This window comes from Mastigoproctus giganteus, chromosome 10 (genome assembly GCF_048544385.1).
Source record: "Mastigoproctus giganteus isolate SK-2022 chromosome 10, ASM4854438v1, whole genome shotgun sequence".
Classification (NCBI taxonomy): Eukaryota; Metazoa; Arthropoda; class Arachnida; order Uropygi; family Thelyphonidae; genus Mastigoproctus; species Mastigoproctus giganteus.
In genome coordinates, this window is record NC_143584.1 from 78287818 (window position 1) to 78305663 (window position 17846).

Genomic DNA, 17846 nt, shown 5'->3' on the forward strand with positions numbered 1-17846 from the left:
ACTCAAGGAGGTAACTACCATCAGAGGTAAAGGGAAGGGTTTTTGTTTTCGTAAAGGCGACTATGATGGTCTGAGACAGTATTTAAATTCTATACAGTGGGACCAACTGGTGATGTTACCAACAGCAAACTCAAAATGGGAAGCATTCAAGGAACTAATCTTGGAGGCTACCAGGCTTTACATACCAACTAAGACATATTGTTCAAGGTTAACGCCTAAATGGTTGTCAGATGAACTAATGAGACATGTGGCAGTGAAGAAAAATGCATGGGATACATACAAATTAATGGGTGACATGGAAGCCTATGATAGATATAAGTTGGTCTGTAACCAAGTCACAAAGGAGATTAGGCAGGCAAAGGCAGACTACGAAAAATCCTTGGCAAAGGATGCAAAGAAAAACAGAAAAGAGTTCTTTACCTATTTAAACTCAAGAAGGAAAGGGATGAATCAGATTGGTCCACTGGATATTGATGTTCAACTGTTTATGATCCTGCACAGGTGGCTAACAAACTAAATGAGTATTTTGCGTCTACATTCACACATGAGGAGTTATTCGGGGAGGAGAATGATGTAGGTAAAGTAAACATTGGCAGTGAGCTGGATGATTTTGTAATAACTGAGAGGAAAGTGGAGGAGAGATTGTTGAGGATAAACATAAAAAAGGCACCTGGGGTGGATGGGATCTATCCAGTTATATTAAGGAGGCAGCAAAGGAAGTAAGCAAACCCCTAGCCATAATTATGAGAGCTTCTTTGGACTCAGGGGAGGTACCCATAGACTGGAGATGTGCAAATGTAACCCCAATTCACAAAGGAGGATCAAAGGCTGACACAAGTAATTATAGACCTGTTAGTTTAACTTCTGTTCCAGGTAAATTAATGGAGGCAATGGTTAAAGAAGCACTGCAGGATCATCTAGACAAGAATTCAGTTCTAGCTCAGACGCAGCATGGTTTTGTTAAGGGCAGGTCTTGCCTGACCAATTTGATTAGTTACTATGATGTAGTCACAAAAGAACTGGATGCAGGGAATAACTTTGATTTTATATATTTGGATCTTAGAAAGGCTTTGATACTGTTGCACATGGAAGACTGCTGCACAAATTAGAGCAGTGTGGCATTGGAGGCAAATTGCTGCTATGTATAAGGGGATGGATGAGTGGCAGAAGACAGAGAGTGGTAATCAATGGACACTGCTCAACGTGGACTAATGTTATTAGTGGAGTTCCTCAGGGTTCAGTGTTGGGTCCGTTGTTGTTTTCGGTGTTTATGAATGATATTGATGATGGGATATCAAGTTTATTGTCCAAGTTTGCAGATGATACAAAGGTTGGCAGGGTTGTTAAGGACACCACTGACGCTATGCTGCTGCAACAGGATCTGGAAAGGTTGAACAGATGGGCTGAGAGGTGGCAAATGAAGTTTAACATTGACAAATGTAAAGTACTACATATGGGAAACAGTAACCCCAGAGCAACGTATCAACTCTGCGGTATTACACTGACAGTGGTGGAGAATGAAAAGGACCTGGGGATAATTGTGCAGGCAGATATGAAGTTTTCTAGCAGGGATAAGGAAGTGATTATTCCCTTGTATAAGGCAATGGTTAGGCCACATCTTGAGTACTGTATACAGGTCTGGAGGCCTCATTTCAAGAAGGATGTAGAGCTGCTGGAACGGGTACAGAGAAGGGCAACAAGATTAGTGAATGGAACAAAGGGTTGCTCTTACGAAGAAAGGCTTAAGTTTTGCAAATTACAGAGTCTGGAGACTAGGCAGCGGCGAGGTGATCTGATAGAGGTGTATAAGGCTTTGAATGGTTTGAGCATGCTCAATGCCAATGGGATTCTTCATCTTGCTCTGAATAATCAGCTCAGAGGGCATAAATTCAAATTGAGGAAGGACGGATGTTGGATAGATGTGCGGAAATTTGCCTTTGGCCAGCGGGTGGTTGGTTGGTGGAACCGACTTCCATCACTTGTTGTTGAAGTTGATAGCCTAAACAAATTTAAGGCTCATATGGACAGGTATTTTGAGTGAACGGAGGGTTGAAATGGGAGTGGGTTTTTTTTTTTTTTTTTTTGGCTGATGCTGAATAAGCTTGCTTTCTTGCATCATATGCCTCTACTAATGCTAATGCTAATATTGTGAGCTTGTAAAGTATATATACTCTACTGGTATATATACAAGTAAAGCATTTTCATATTTCAAAAAGTGTGTGTTTTAGAGAGTAAGTAGTGAACAAAATAAAATAGTGTTTTACTGAATTAGTGTTTGTAAACAAGTGTTGTGTGCATAAGTGTAAATCGTGAACTGGTGTTTAAGCTATAAAGAAAAATCTACAACTTTTTAATTTTGTTCTTATGTGCATACGTACCTCAACCATATATGAAATATGCCGCATCCTTCCCCAAATAAGCCTGATATCTTTTGCTACATTTGCAGAGAAGTGGTATTAAAATCGCAGCAGAAGCCACTATCACAACTTGTGAAAAAAGCATATGAACTCTGTTTTGAATGTGAGGTCAGAGATCAAGATAAAGTGTAGACTCAAAAGATTTCCTATAGCTCATTTTTCAAGGACAGGTTGGCTGAGAAGTAGTTATAAATCAATGCCTTTTGCTGTTCTGTTGATATAGCAGGAACCTCGAGACCACATAAACAATTGTTACTTTTGCATGACCAATATTTCTGGTTTTTCTGGGAAATGGAAGTATAAAGTATCCCAACATACCTTCTGCTCTAAGGCCAGTTCCTCATGATGATGCAATCCCAAAGCAACCAGAAACTTATGGACTTGACTCTGAGTCAGGATCAAAAAATAAGGCTCCAGAAGATGCAGAACCCAAACAAGTACAGATCCAGACTTTTCCAGTTTTGAATCCTGCAAAGCTATGCATCTAATCACTCAGGCAGAATTGAATGATTTGGTCAGAAATTTGGACCTCTCCAAAATCAAGGTTCAATTACTAGGATCAGCGCTTCATTAGCATTAGTAGAGGAATATGATGCAAGAAAGCAAGCTTATATAGCATCAGCCAAATAAAAACAAACAAAAAACCTTCCCATTTTACCCATCCATTCACTCCAAATGCTTGTCTAGTTCTGCCTTAAACTTATTTAAGTTGTCGACCTCCACTTGAGGTTGTCACAGACATTCTCTCAGATATGCCAGACAAGCTGTACTTGCTACCTGGGAGTCTAAAACGCTGATGGAACTGATATTCTGGTGACACTCAAGTCAAGTGGACCCAATTTCAGCAAAGTCTGGACGGTCTGTGACAGCCAAATCCTCTGCTTGCACCTTCACGATGGTGGGACTGTTAGTAATCCTGGGTATAACCTCCATGCACAAGTACATGGTGGGTGACCACCCAGATGTGAACCAACATAAGCAGGGGTCGAGGTGTGGCACCCACACCACATGGAGGAACGCCGCCCTCTATGTTACCAGGCAGTACTAGGTGGTAGATGACTCTCATCAACCGGTGAAATACCACCACTTTGCTCATTGGAAGCTTGAAGTGGTGGAACCCATGTTTAGTCTCTAGAGCTAAGTTCCGGTCAACCCTTCCCTTTCTCTTCCATCATGCAGTATGATTGATGACTTTTGAGGTTATGATGAATATCGTGGCGAGATCCAATATTCCTTACATTTCGAGGGTACAGCTCTAAAACGGTGTTCGCAGGCCGGCCGCTAGTTAGTACACCGGACTGAACCTATTGGTAACTCTCTAGGAAGCTTCCGGATCAGCTAATGTATAATCTTGCTACCTCTACTCTGCCAGATAGTGACTGGAGGGAGTCCGAGTAGTGTGTATGTGAGGAGCATTGTCGAGGCCACATTATGTCAAGGATCTAGGTATATTCTTACCACATGTACGCCATATCCAAAAATTTCATTACTTCATACAGCATGTCCCACCTACTATTTCTTACTATTGAATATGCCATGAATTGTCAAACTAATAGAGCAAGCTTATCTGCTAAAAGATCTAAACCTCCCAAGGACTTCCTAATTCATTTCACAAATATACGTGGTCTCAATTCTAATCTCAACGATGTCCATTTCCACTTGCAGTCCGCCAAACCCCATGTACTTTTTCTGACAGAATCTCAGTTATCGGTTGATTCATCTACTGCTCATCTCAGATGCCCAAATTATTTGCTGTATGATACCTTTCGCCTCAAAGGTGGTACTTGTGCATATGTCTGTTCTGATATTCCCTGTCAGAGACTTGGCAATTTGGAATCTTCTCTCTTTGATCTTCTCTGGCTTAAAATCTCTCCACCTCATTGTGTCAAATTCAACTGTTGTCTCTACCGTTCTCCCAACTCCACTAATCACTTGAAGCTCTTTGACTTCCTCTCTTTGCAACTTGACTTTCTCCAGTCCAACTTTCCTAACAGTGAGGCTTTTGCAATTACTAATGACCTAGCGCAGATTGTTCATTTACCTACGAGAATACCGGACAATCCTAATCGTACAGCCAATACGCTTGATCTTTTTCTCACAAACAACCCTTCTAAGTACACGGTCGAAGTGAGAGGTCCTTTAGGCACTTCAGATCATAACTTGGTGATTGTCTCTTTTCCAATGGAACCTTTATCTCATGGCTATTCCAAACCACGTGTTGTTTGGCATTACAAGAATGCAAAATGGGATGACCTGCGAGACTTCTTTTCTTCTTTTCCTTGGTCGGATTACTGTTTCAAAACTTCTGATGTCAACGTTTGCTCAGATCGTGTCAGTGAAATTATTCTTGCAGGAATGGAATCTTTTATCCCACACTCGACTTTAAAATCTCATCCTTTATCTAAACCTTGGTTTTCCAATAAATGTGCTAAGGCTGTTCAAGAGAAGAATGTTGTATATCGTAATTGGCTTATTTCTAATTCTTCAATATCATTTTCTGCCTACACCAAAGCTCGCAACAATTGTAAAGCAGTTATTAATCAGTCCAAACTAGAGTTTGAACAGGCTAAGAGTACAAAACTTGCTTCTTGCCCTGATGGTTGCCGAGCATTCTGGTCTCTTGCCAAAGCTATTGGCCGCAACTTTTGCCCATCTCTGCTCCCACCTCTGTCCAAACCAGATGGTTCTGTTGTCACTTCAGCCAAGGATAAAGCTGACCTGCTAGCCTCCCATTTTTCTTCCAACTCATGTATTAATGGCCTTGGTAAAACACCTCCCACCATTCCCAACACGCTCCATTCAATGCCTCCTGTGATCTTCCGTCAAAAGGATATCAGAAGAATTCTGATGAATCTTGATGCTAAGAAAGCTCCAGGTCCTGATGGTATTTCTCCACTTGTTCTCAAAACCTGTGCTCCTGAACTTATTCCTATTCTTTGCTGCCTTTTTTCACTTTCTTATTCCAAAGGTGTTTTTCCTTCTGCTTGGAAATTTGCTCATATCCAGCCAGTTCCTGAAAAAGGGTGACAAATCCCTCCCATCCAATTATCGTCCCATTGCAATTACTTCTACTCTTTCTAAAGTAATGGAGAAATCAATTAACTGCCAACTCTTAAACTACCTAGAAACCTTCCGTCTGATCAACGATCACCAGTATGGATTCCGTCAGTGTCGATCCACTGGAGATATTCTGGCTTATATTACCCATTTATGGACTAATTCAATGGAAAGGTTCGGTGAAACACAAGTAGTTGCTCTTGACATCTCAAAGGTTTTTGATCGTGTTTGGCATAAAGGTCTTCTAAACAAGCTTCCATCTTATGGTTTGCCAACTGTTTTTAGTAATTGGTTATCCAGTTTTCTCTCTGATTGCTCACTGAGAGTGATGGTAGATGGCTCTCTGTCTTCTAACTTCTACACTAATGCCGGTGTCCCCCAAGGTTCAGTTCTTTCCCCCCACTCTTTTCCTCTTGTATATCAATGACCTTCTTCCATTGACTGGAAATCCTATCCATAGTTTTGCCGATGATAGCACATTGCATTCAACTTTCCATTTTGAGAAACCTTGTCCTGCTCAATCAGCCTCAACTTCTCGAAAATCTGCTACCAATTCCTTAAATGCCGATCTTCAGGTAATTCTCCAGTGGGGCAAAGACAACTTAGTTGATTTCAACCCTTCTAAAACTCAGTCTTGTCTTATATCTCACAAAAAAGATTCTTCTGCTCCTATGCTTATCTTTATTGACACTCCGATTTCTAGGCAAAATGATATATCTCTTTTGGGGATTACCCTGACTTCTGATCTCTCTTGTTATCATCTAAAAAAACTTGGTTTTCTCTTTCGCTCTCAGCGTTACTTTTCTTCCAAACAGCTGCTCACTCTGTATAAATCGCAAATCCACCCTGCCGTGGAATATTGTTCCCACATCTGGGGTGGTGCCCCCAAAACCTTTCCCAGGCTTCTTGATTCCATTCAGAAGAGGGCAGTTAGGTTAATTAATGATTCATCTCTAACAGAGTCTCTCCACTCGCTTTCTCAATGATGCACTGTTTCTGCTGCATGCCTCTTCTACAGATACTTCCATGGGCACTGTTCTTCTGAATTGGCTTCTATAATTCCTGCTCTCTCTTTCAAAACAGTCCGAACACGTGCCGCCACTAGCCAACATCCATTTACTGTCCAACTTCAAACCCACAGAACAACTTTCATCTTCATTTATTCATTCAACTGCCGTTTTCTGGAACAACCTTCCTTCATACATATTTCCTGAAAATTACAATCTACAGAAGTTCAAGTCCAATGTCAACAAATATCTTCTTTCGTCTTCTTAACCTCAAACCGAAGCACATACTAAGTCCTATAGGTTCTAATACCTCTCGTGTTTGGGGTTCACATAAAAAAAAAAAAAAAAAAAACTACAACAGATGGAAGTTTTTTCCAACTGTCAACCACCCTCTGGCTAAAGGCAAATTTCTGCACATCTATTCTACAGTTGTCTTTCCTCAATTTGAATATGTCCCCTCAGATGGGTAATCTGAGCAAGAGGAAGAAAACCATCAGCATTCAGCTTGCTCAAACTATTCAAGGCTTTGTACACCTCAAATAGATCACCACACAGGTGCTTAGTCTCCAGACAATGAAATTTTCAGAACTTAAGCCATTCTAGGTAACAGCAACCCTTTGTTACACTCACCAATCTCATTGCCCTTTTCTGTACTAGTTTCAGCAGCTCTACATCTTCCTAAAATGAGGCCTCCAGACCTGTATGCAGTACTCAAGGTGTGGCCTGACCATTGCCATATACATGGGGACAATCAACTCCTTATCCCTGCTAGCAAAATTCCTGTATAATTGAGAAGACACGATGAGCTATTCTTGTTGCTTGTCTGCACTGCTCAGAAAAGTTCATATCTGACTGCACAATTACCTCCAAGTCCTTTTCATTCTCCAACAGTTGGTACATTACTCTGGGGTTACTGCTACACAGATGCAGTACAAATATTAAACTTCAGTTGCCACCTCTCAGCCCACCTGCTTAACTTTTCTAGATCCTGTTGCAGTAGTTTACTGTCATTAACAACCCTGCCAACCTTCGTATCTTCTGCAAACTTCGACATTAACCCTGATATACCTTCATCAATATCATTGATAAATACAGAAAACAACAAGGGGGGGCCTAACACTGAACCCTGGGGAATAGCACTAATAACATTAGCCCACAAAGAGCTGTGTCCATTGATTATCACTCTCTGTCTTCTCCCAATCCTAGAGTTTGATAAGCTACCAGCCTCCACTTTCCTACAGGCTTCATCATATGTGAATGTAGATGCAAAATAATCATTCAGTTTGTCAGCTACCTCAGCATGATGATCAGTAATCGAACCATCAATATCAAGTGGACCAATCTGATTCATCCCCTTCCTTCTAGAGTTTACATAAGTAAAGCAGTCTTTGCTGCTTTTTTTTGCATCTTTTGCCAAAGATTTATTATATTCTGCCTTTGCTTGCATAACCTCCTTTGTGATTTGTTTACAGGCTAGCTTATATCTGCCATAGCCTTCTGTGTCACTTGATAATTTATATGTACCCCATGCATTTATCTTCTTTGTACAAGTCTCATTAGTTCATCTGCTATCCATTTAGACCTAAACCTTGCACAGTATTTCTTAGTTCAGATAAAAAGTCTAGTAGCTTTCAAGATTACTTCCTTAAATGTTTCCCATTTAGAATTTGCAGTTGGTAACATCATCAGTTGGTCCTATTGCATAGAATTTAAAAACTGCCTGCTTAATGCATGAAGAATCACATCTGATAATCAAATCATGAGTATTACTCTCTCTGGTTGCCTCTCAAACATGCTGCTGTAAAAAACATTAATCCAATAAATCCACAAAAGTTTTTCTAGTGAGTGAATGACCCTCAACCTCCAGTCAATATCTGGGAAGTTAAAATCCCCCATTATAAGGCATTCTGATTTACTGGCCACTCTGTATAGTTTGTTGTACCCATCAGAGTCATTAGGAATCTAAACACAATCCTGCAGTCATTTTTGCTTTCCCAGTGCTTATGTCACACCAAACTGACTCAACATGGCACTGCCCACCCATGTTAGTGGGATGCACTACCAATTTTGTTTTATAACTAACAGCATAACCCTCCCTTCCTATCCTGTCTGTCCTTTCTGTACACATTGTACTCCCCAAATTCCAATTCTGCATTCCTTATATCTGTGTGATACCACGTCTCTGATAACCTAACTGTATCCACCTTTGATATCTTAACCAGCACTTGATATTCATCAAATTTATTTACTATACTCCTAGCATTGGTGTACATGCAAGTATACATGCACCTGTTCTTACTCTTAGTTATCCTAACACAGCCCAGTATTTACTTGTTCCATGATGACTTCCAGCAGTCTTGGAAATCTACAGCAACTTGCTCTCTAGGCTGCTGCTCATTACAATAGAAGCAGTGCAAGAATAACTTTCACCTCTGCCTGTGGCTACTGTTAATTTATTAGTCTGTGAATCTTCCACTCCCCTAAGCTAGCAGTTTTCTGATCCACACCTAACAATGCCCCGATAGCATCAGCAAATATTCTTGCAGCCTTTCTATTTAAGTGTATCCCATCCCTGTAGAAGCATTCTCTCCTGTTAGCAAGCATAGACCATGCTAAGAAAAATTCTACCCCCAAGAGCCTTGCACAATCTCTTCAGAGCCAAATTGACTGACACAGCTCTCATTATATGCTCCTTCCTATCGTGTCTCGGCAGAATTGCAGATACATTCAAATTTAACCCTAACTTGCACAGTTTTTTTTTTTTTTTTTTTTTTTCCAGCAGTGGAATCTTCTTGAAAAGGGTGTCAAGGTGTCTTTTTGTAGGAAAATCAATCTAATATAATGACCTATTACTCCATGAGTAGTGCTTTGGTTTATTGTAACAATGTTCGGGAATTAACGAAAGTTACATCTGAAGCATGTCCCCAAACAGTGGATGCTTTTCATTGATTCATCCAAGGTCAGTTTGAAAGCAGTTTGGATATTTATTTACATTACTCCATAATGGAAATAAGTATCCAACTATACTATTGGCCCATATGAAGGAAATGTATGAAAGCCTACAGGTTCTTTTGTAAAAAATATACTATCAAGAATACAAATGGAATCTGTGCTGACCTAAAAGTGGTAGCTTCACTGACTGGGTTGCAAAGTGGATACACTAAATACTACTGCTTTTTATGCAAGTGAGACGGCCGAATGAAGGATTGCCACTACATGGCTAAAAAAAAAAAAAAAAAAAATGGCCAGACCTTAAGAAACACCAGGCCAGGAAAATGTAGCATATCCTCCATTGGTGGGTAAGTCAAAAATCTATTTATTTCCATTGCACACCAAGCAAGGTTTGATCAAAAAATATTTGTGAAAGCAATGGAGAAAAAAGGAGAAGAATTTTCCTGTGTTGAGGCAAAAGTTTCCTCGAATCAGCGAGACCAAGATAAAAGAAGGAATTTTTCTGGGTTTTTTTCTTGCTATTCCAAGATGAAGAATTCACTAAAAAAATTAAATGCTAGAGAAATAAGAGGCCAGAAGGCATTCAGAAATGTCTGCCATAACTTTTTAGGAATAAGAAATCACAAAATTACAGTGAAATTGTGGATGAGCTAATTTTGGTGTACAGAGAGTTGGGATGCAACATGTTGTTAATGTTTCATTTCCTACATTCCCATTTAGACTTTTTTTCTGAAAACTTGGTAGAGGTCTACCCCATGAACACAGCAAAAGATTTCTCCAAATTTCTCAAATGGGAAAAAAAATAACAGGGAAAATGGAGTCCAAATATGTTTTTGGTAGACTACTGTTGGAATCTCGTATGGGGAGACATCAATGGGTAATTATTATAGAAGGCAAAAATGACAAAATAAGTATTTTGTTATCAGATAAATATTTTTTATAAATATAATTAGGTTAATAGCCCTATTGTTCAAATATTTTAGTACTGTATATGAAATTTTTTTAAAATATAGGAAATCTTTTTTACTAGAAACTATTTTTTGACTTTAATTCCTTGTCCCTTAAAATTTGTGGTTGTTACAACAATATGGTTGCCATATGTGATTTCAGTAACATCATATCTACAAGAATCACCCTGAATTATAACAGGGAGCGAAAAAAAAATTTTGTTTTTTGCCAACCAGTGTTATTAATTCAGATTTTCTTTGTATTAAGATATATTAATAATTTACATTTATTCTCCTTAATTATAGACTAGTTGATATCTATCACAGGTTTCTGTATTACCTGAAAAGTTTTACTAAAAAATAGGTAAATAATTTCAAAACTGTTTCTTGCATCCAACTGTTTTATTAATTTGTAATATTAATTTACCAGATTGATCAGACAAACTCATGCTGTGTTTCTTAAAAGATATTCTGTGAAGTTGGTATCAACCTTAATTATGGACTACATGATCTTTGCCAACCAGGAGTAAAAATGAGTCATCTGCAGTTGTCCATTATCTCTTTCACACCTCCTTGGTTAGACTGGGAAGACATTAGCACTTTTTCAGTCCAATGGCAGTTTTAATGATAGTCTTATTCACTTTCCCATCAGGTTGATGCAGTTTTTTATTATTATTATAACTCTTGCCCCTGTGGCTTTATTCCCTCAGCTTCAGTAACTTTTCTGATAGTTTCCTCTCTAAGATAGTCATATAACTTATTTTACAGCAATGTAACTTCTTGTTATTGTTCTCCTACAGTCCAACTTTGGGAAACAGTGAACCTTCACTTGTAAATATTTACAAAGAACCTATTCAACTTCTGCCGGGCTTCTTATATATTTTTCAAAATTTTAAGTAAAACTAGATGTTATTACTAGATTATTATTTGTATCCTCATTGTTGAGAAAGTATTACAGGCAAAAATATTATAGACCTGACCATTGCCCACAAACCAGATGACATTATACAACTGGCAGTACAGGAACCATTAGAAAGGAGTGATCATCACAAAGTTCAAAGTTGGATGACGAGAGATCACAGTTATTAAAGGCAAAGGCATTTCTCAGAATGAAGTATAAGGAAATTCATGGAGGCAGTGATCAAGAGTGCAATACAAGGAGATTTAGAGAGAAATAAAATTCTGAAACAAATGTGTGTTTTTTTAAAGGGAAAATCATGTTTACCTAACATGGTTAGCTATTTTGGAACAGTTACCCTTGAGCTGGATGGAGGAAATAATTTTCTTTATTTTAATTTTAACAAAACATTTTGTTTCTGCCCCACAAAATGGATTATTGTCCAAGTTGGAATATGTTACAATCTCTGTGAGATTCTTGGATGGCTGCGGGGCAGGAGGCAGCTAGTTGTGAATAACGTTACTGTTCAGATTTGGCTAATGTTATAAGTGGAGTCCTGAAGGATCAATTTTAGATCACTGTTGTTTCTGTTTTTTTTTTTATTTATGACATCAGTGAAGGAATAGGGGGTGTGATGTCAAAATTTGCAGATGATGTAAAGATTGCAAGAGTGGTTAGTGATCAGTACCAAGCAGTTCAGGACAACTTACAGGCTTCAAGGATTTGTTTTAATGCAGCAGGTCTTACACTTGGGGAATAGTAACTTCAAAATTAACTTGGTGGGGTTGAATTAAAAATGGTATAGGAAGGAATATGGGGCTTATGCTACAAGCATACATGAAGATCTCCATTCATGCAGTGTTAACAGGCATAAAGGAGGCTCACATTGCCTTATCCATGATCTATCAAAAATTTGCATAGAGATAGGTCAATAATCCCACTGTATAAAGCAATTGTGAGACTGCACCTGTGAATACACACTGGCCACTTGCTAATAAAAATGAAAAAAAAAATGAAATGTGAATATACACTATTCCAAATGTGGCCCTACAATTGCTGCATGTAATAAAAAGACATGGAGCTTATTGAATGGGTCCAAAGAAAGGCAACCAGCTTAGTGACCATCTGCAAAAGGGCACCTGCATGAGGGAGACCTTGAATATGTGGGCTATAGAGCTTTTTATCCAAGCACTTTAAAGGAGACCTCATTATAGTCTATAAGACTCTGAGATGGGATAGTAAAATTAATGGAAGATTTTCGCTGGTATAAATTATTCAAATTATAGGGGAAGAGGTTTAGACTAGACTGTAAGAAGGTTTTTTTTGGGGGGGGGTTAAAAAGTTCCTAATTACTGGTATAAGTTACTTCTGTGAGTAGTTGGAGTTAAGACCTTGGGAACAAAGGTTGACTAGATGGATATATGAAAATGGTAACAAAGGCAGTTTATTATTATTTCTTTTATTTTTAATATATATATATTTTTTTTTGGCTGGGGCAGCAGAAGCCAGGAGCTTCTTTGCACTATATGACTAATACTGAGTATAAAAAGTCAAAGCTTTAAACATAAGATAAATAGTCAAATTTCCAATTTCTGCTCAATGCTGGTTGGCTTTAGCTGGAGTATCTTAAAATAATATAAGTAGTCAAAAAGTCAATAATATAAATAGTCACATTTCCAATTTCTGCTCAAAGCTGGTTGGCTGTAGCTGGAGTATCTAAAAATAATCCTTATAATCTTCTTCCACACATTTACCATAGACATTATTCTGGAACGAATTTCTGACCTTACATCAGAAATTCGTCCAGATGACATGATTTTCCTTGTAAAAGGTAACACACAAGTGGTTGTAAAACAAAGATCAAATTCCACCCTCTTGCAGCTGCAGGAGTGGCCACAAATGCATATGCTCAAAATATCGCCTGAAAAAAAACAAAGTCCACAAATCAAAATTAACACAACTACTATAAAAATGGTAACAGAACTAAAATATCTTGGAGTGGCCTTTGATTCAAAAGTAACTTTTAATCCCCATTTGATCTACTTGGTGAATAAAGTGGGAAATTATTCAGGTATGATTGCTAGTATCAGTTGAGCAGACTGGGGGCTCAAAAGAAAGACCCCGGCAATCATATACCATGAAATGTTCCTACCTGTTATTACGTATGGAGCCAATGTGTGGTTCACTTGCTTGGCCATAGTGATAAATAGGAATAAATTAGAATTGATACAAAGGACAATACTAGTAATTAGGAACTTTTTAACCCGGGAAAAAAAAAAAAAAAAAAAACCTTGTTAAAGTCTAGTCTAAACCTCTTCACTGGAGCATGTCGCACAGTAAGTACACCTGCACCACAGTTGCTGGACAGAGCTCTCTCTCACTTTACCTGGAAGTAGCTTGTATTATAGACTTAAAAAGGACATACCCACAGAATTTCTGGGGATAGCCCTTGATACCTTCAACACTGAAAGAAAAAGAATAGCCACAAAGCTCAATGAGCTATGGCAAACAAAGTGGGAGCAGGAAACCAGAGGTCTGGTTACCAAAATATTTCTGTCATGGGTGGCAATGGTTAACCCAAAGCCACCTGAGTGGTATATCCCCGGACTTTTTATAACATTTATATTTGACAGGTCACGGCTTCCTAAAGGCGAAACTAACCTCCTTAGGGCTGACTGATGACTCAACCTGCACCTGTGGCAAGAGTGAAGACTAGGCATACATTCTATATGAATGTATAATTTATGACATCCCCAGAACATAGCTAATTGTACCACAGGTTGGCCCCCCTTCCCAGGGGAGAAGAACATCTGTGTATCATAGAAGAGGAAAATTATAACCTTCACACAGAAAGTATTTGAAATGTGCATAAATATCCAAAGAAGGGCAATTCAGCCCCCCGGCAATTAAACAATAATCAATAGTTAAAACTGCCAATGTCTCCCTGACGATGACTTAAAAACTGTCAGGATAGCAGTATTTTGTGCCCTGACATGACAAAACCAGATTGACCTGGGAACCCCCAGGACTACCCTGCCATGTGTAGGAACCTGAGGGCCCCACACCAAATAAGCAACCATGTAAGACAGGGGGAGTTGTACAGGCAGCCAGGGAAGCAGATTAGCTTAAAAATATCAGCAAGGGGATGCAATGTACAATGAATGAGAATGAAAGACACAATGAATAGGCTGGGCACTGAATGGATGTTAGTTTTGATGAAAGAAAAAGTGATCCAGTATGAGGGAAAGAGAGAGTGAATGAGTATTATGGTGAATGGGAATGAGTGGAAGAGCAAATGTAATTGACTGAAAGAATACAAAGTTAATAATAACTTACATTACTTTATATATACTAACAAACATTTACTAACAACACAAAACCCTATCGCCTGGTGGGTTCCCCACTGCCAGCTAACATATCCCACCCCCAGAGCAGGATGGGCAGTTTGACCTTCCCACTGGATTCAACACTTACATGGAGCTGACAATGATTACCGACAGAGACATACTGCAGCTCTGCTGCTAACTCACCATTTGGAAATCAGAACCCTGTACTCAGACCTGGTTCCCTTTAAAATTAAAACCTCATCCCCAAGTGGGGGGGTCTCTGTCTTATTCCCTCCCTGCCTCCCCTATACTTCACCAGGTAGGGCTGTCCCCACTGACCTCTTCAGTTTCGCACCAGCCTTCAGTCTTTTCCCCCACACACTAACTAAACAGACCAAATACACACCTAAGTGTCGCCAAATTCTAATCAACGTCTAAATTTAACCTCTTTCGGTCTTTCCAAATTCTAGTGTCCGCCCCCCTTTTTTTTATATAGAGCCATCTACCATCACCTGCTGTGAGTAGTCAAAGAGAAAACTGGATACCCAATTACAAAAACAGTTGGCAAATCATAAGATGGAAGATTATTTCAAAGCCCTTTATGCCAAACAATCAAAATCCCTTGAAATATCATAATTAGCTGCTTGAGTTTCTCCAAACTTTTCCATTGAATTTGTCCACAGATGGGTAATGTAACTGAACATATCACCAGTGGATCAGTGCTGATGGAATCCATATTGGCAATTGTTGATCACATGGAAGATTTCAAGATTTCTCCATTTCTCCATCAACTGCCTAGGAGTTGGCAGCTGATGGATTTCTCTATTACTTTAGAAACAGTAGAAATGCAATGGGACAATAATTGGATGGGAGGGATTTGTCACCCTTTTTAGGAATTGGCTGGATATGAGCAAATTTGAAAGCAGAAGGGAAAACACAAGTGAAATAAGAAAGTGTAAAAAGGCAACACAGAAGAGGAGTAAGCTCAGGAAGACACAGGTTTTGAGAACAAGTGAAGAAATACCATCAGGACCTGGTGCTTTCTTGGCACCAAGACTGTTCAAAATTCTTCTGACATCAGACCATTGGAGATATTGAATGGAGTGTACTGGAAATGGTAGATGGAGTACAAGATCATCAATAGATAATTTAAGATAAGTTGAATGCTAGCAGGTTAGCTTTATCTTTAGCTGAGGTAGCAATTGAACCTCCCCATTTTGATAGAGGTGTGAAGAAAGATAGCCAAAAGTTGCTGCCAATATCTTTGGCAAGAGACCAAAATGCTTGACTACTATCTGGACAAGAATTAAGGTTTTTACTCCTAGCCTGGACTGATTAATAACTGCTTTACAGTTGTTGTGAGTTTTGGTGTATTCAAAAAATGAACTTGGAGGTGTGGATACAAGCCAATTGCAATATGCCACATTCTTACCTTGAAAGAATGTGGCATATTGCAATAAAATTGTGGGTGTGAAACAACACTGTCAATGCCAAAGATTTAAAAGTGTATGGATTTTGTATATGTGTAGTGTCGTACTGTTATTCATCTGGTCATTTAGCCATTGGACCCCTATTGGGGCCCACACTTGGCCCCGTGGAGGCAGACCAGGTACTCTTGGCAGGCCCTGCCACCTAATTTCCTGAGATTTCAGTGGCTAGAGCATTAAAAAAAAAAAAAAAAAGGGAGAATAACACTAGAATTTTGCTAGGCCAAAATGGTCGTGAGCCATTTGAATTTGGATATTTCTAATTTCCATTGTTTGTGATGTACGCTTGTGTGAAGGTAGAGTTGGGGAGAGAGACTGAAGGCTGGGGGGAAAAGTCAGAAATATGAGGACAATAGAGAAGGCATCCCCAGGAGTGGCCTGAAGGCCACTGCATGGTAGTCCATGCAGTGTGGAATAAAGGGTTATTCCCTACAAAAATAATTTCACTGACATGATCTGAATAAACACTGACATCAAATTTAAAAGTTATCAAACCAAGGAAAAGAAATCTCACAGATCATTCCATTTTGCATTCTTATAAAGCCAAGGTTGAGAATGGGCACAAGAGAAAGGCTCCATTGGAGAAGCAAATACCAGAGAAAGCTGTGGTCTGAGGTGCCTAGGAAACCACTCACCCTGACTATGTACTTGGAAGGGATGTTTGTGAGAAAAAGATCAAGAGTGGTGGCTGTGTGGTTAGGATTATCTGGTATTCTGGTAAGTAAATGAACAAATCTGTGCATAGTCATTAGTAATTGCAAAAGCCAAGTCTAAAAAGTTTGCAAACGATATGAAAGTTAGCAGGGTTGTTAATGACAGTAAGCTGCTGCAAGAGGATCTAGAAAAGTTGAGTAGATGGGCTTGAGAGGAGACAACTGAAGTTTAACATTGACAAATGTAAAGTACTGCATATGGGCAGCAGTAAACCCAGAGTAGCATACGAACTGTGCAATACTACACTCGGTAGTGGAGAATGAAAAAGCCCTGGGGGTAATTGTGCAGTCAGATATGAAGTTCGCTGAGCAGTCCAGATGGGGTGCCAGGGGAGGTCATGGAGTCTTGTCAGTGATATCAGGAATTTTGCTAGCAGGGATAAATATGTGATTGTCCCTTTGTATAAGTCAATGGTCAGGCCACACCTTGAGTACTGCATGGAGGCCTCATTTTAGGAAGGATGTAGAGCTGCTGGAACAAGTACAGAGAAGAGTAATGAGATTGGTGAGTGGAACAAAGGGTTGGTATTACCAAGAAAGGCTTAAGTTCTGCAAATTGCAGTGTCTGGAGACTAGGTACCCACAAGGAAATTACGATGCCTTCAGGTACTACATGGCCTCTATTAACTGGGTAGATATCGCGCAGAGAATGAATACAATTGAACCGTGGTACGCTTTTAAAACATTAATCACAGATGCCTTGAATGCGTATATACCATTAAAAAAATACTCCACGAGGAGGGTTCCAAGTTGGATGACTAGTGAAGTTGCCGCATTACTTGAGCAGAAAAAGGTGGCATGGAAAGGTTACAGAACAATAAAAAGTACTGAAGCCTATAACAGCTACAAGGTGATGTGTAATAGAGCCACAGAAAAGGTTCGACAGGCAAAGGCAGTTTATGAGAAATCACTAGCAAACAGAGCAAAGAGGGGGGATAAAGAATTCTTCACATATATAAATGCCAAGAAGAGCAGGACAAACCAGATCGGACCTTTACGTAAGGGAAAGGGGATAGTAATAAATACACCAGCTGCCGTTGCA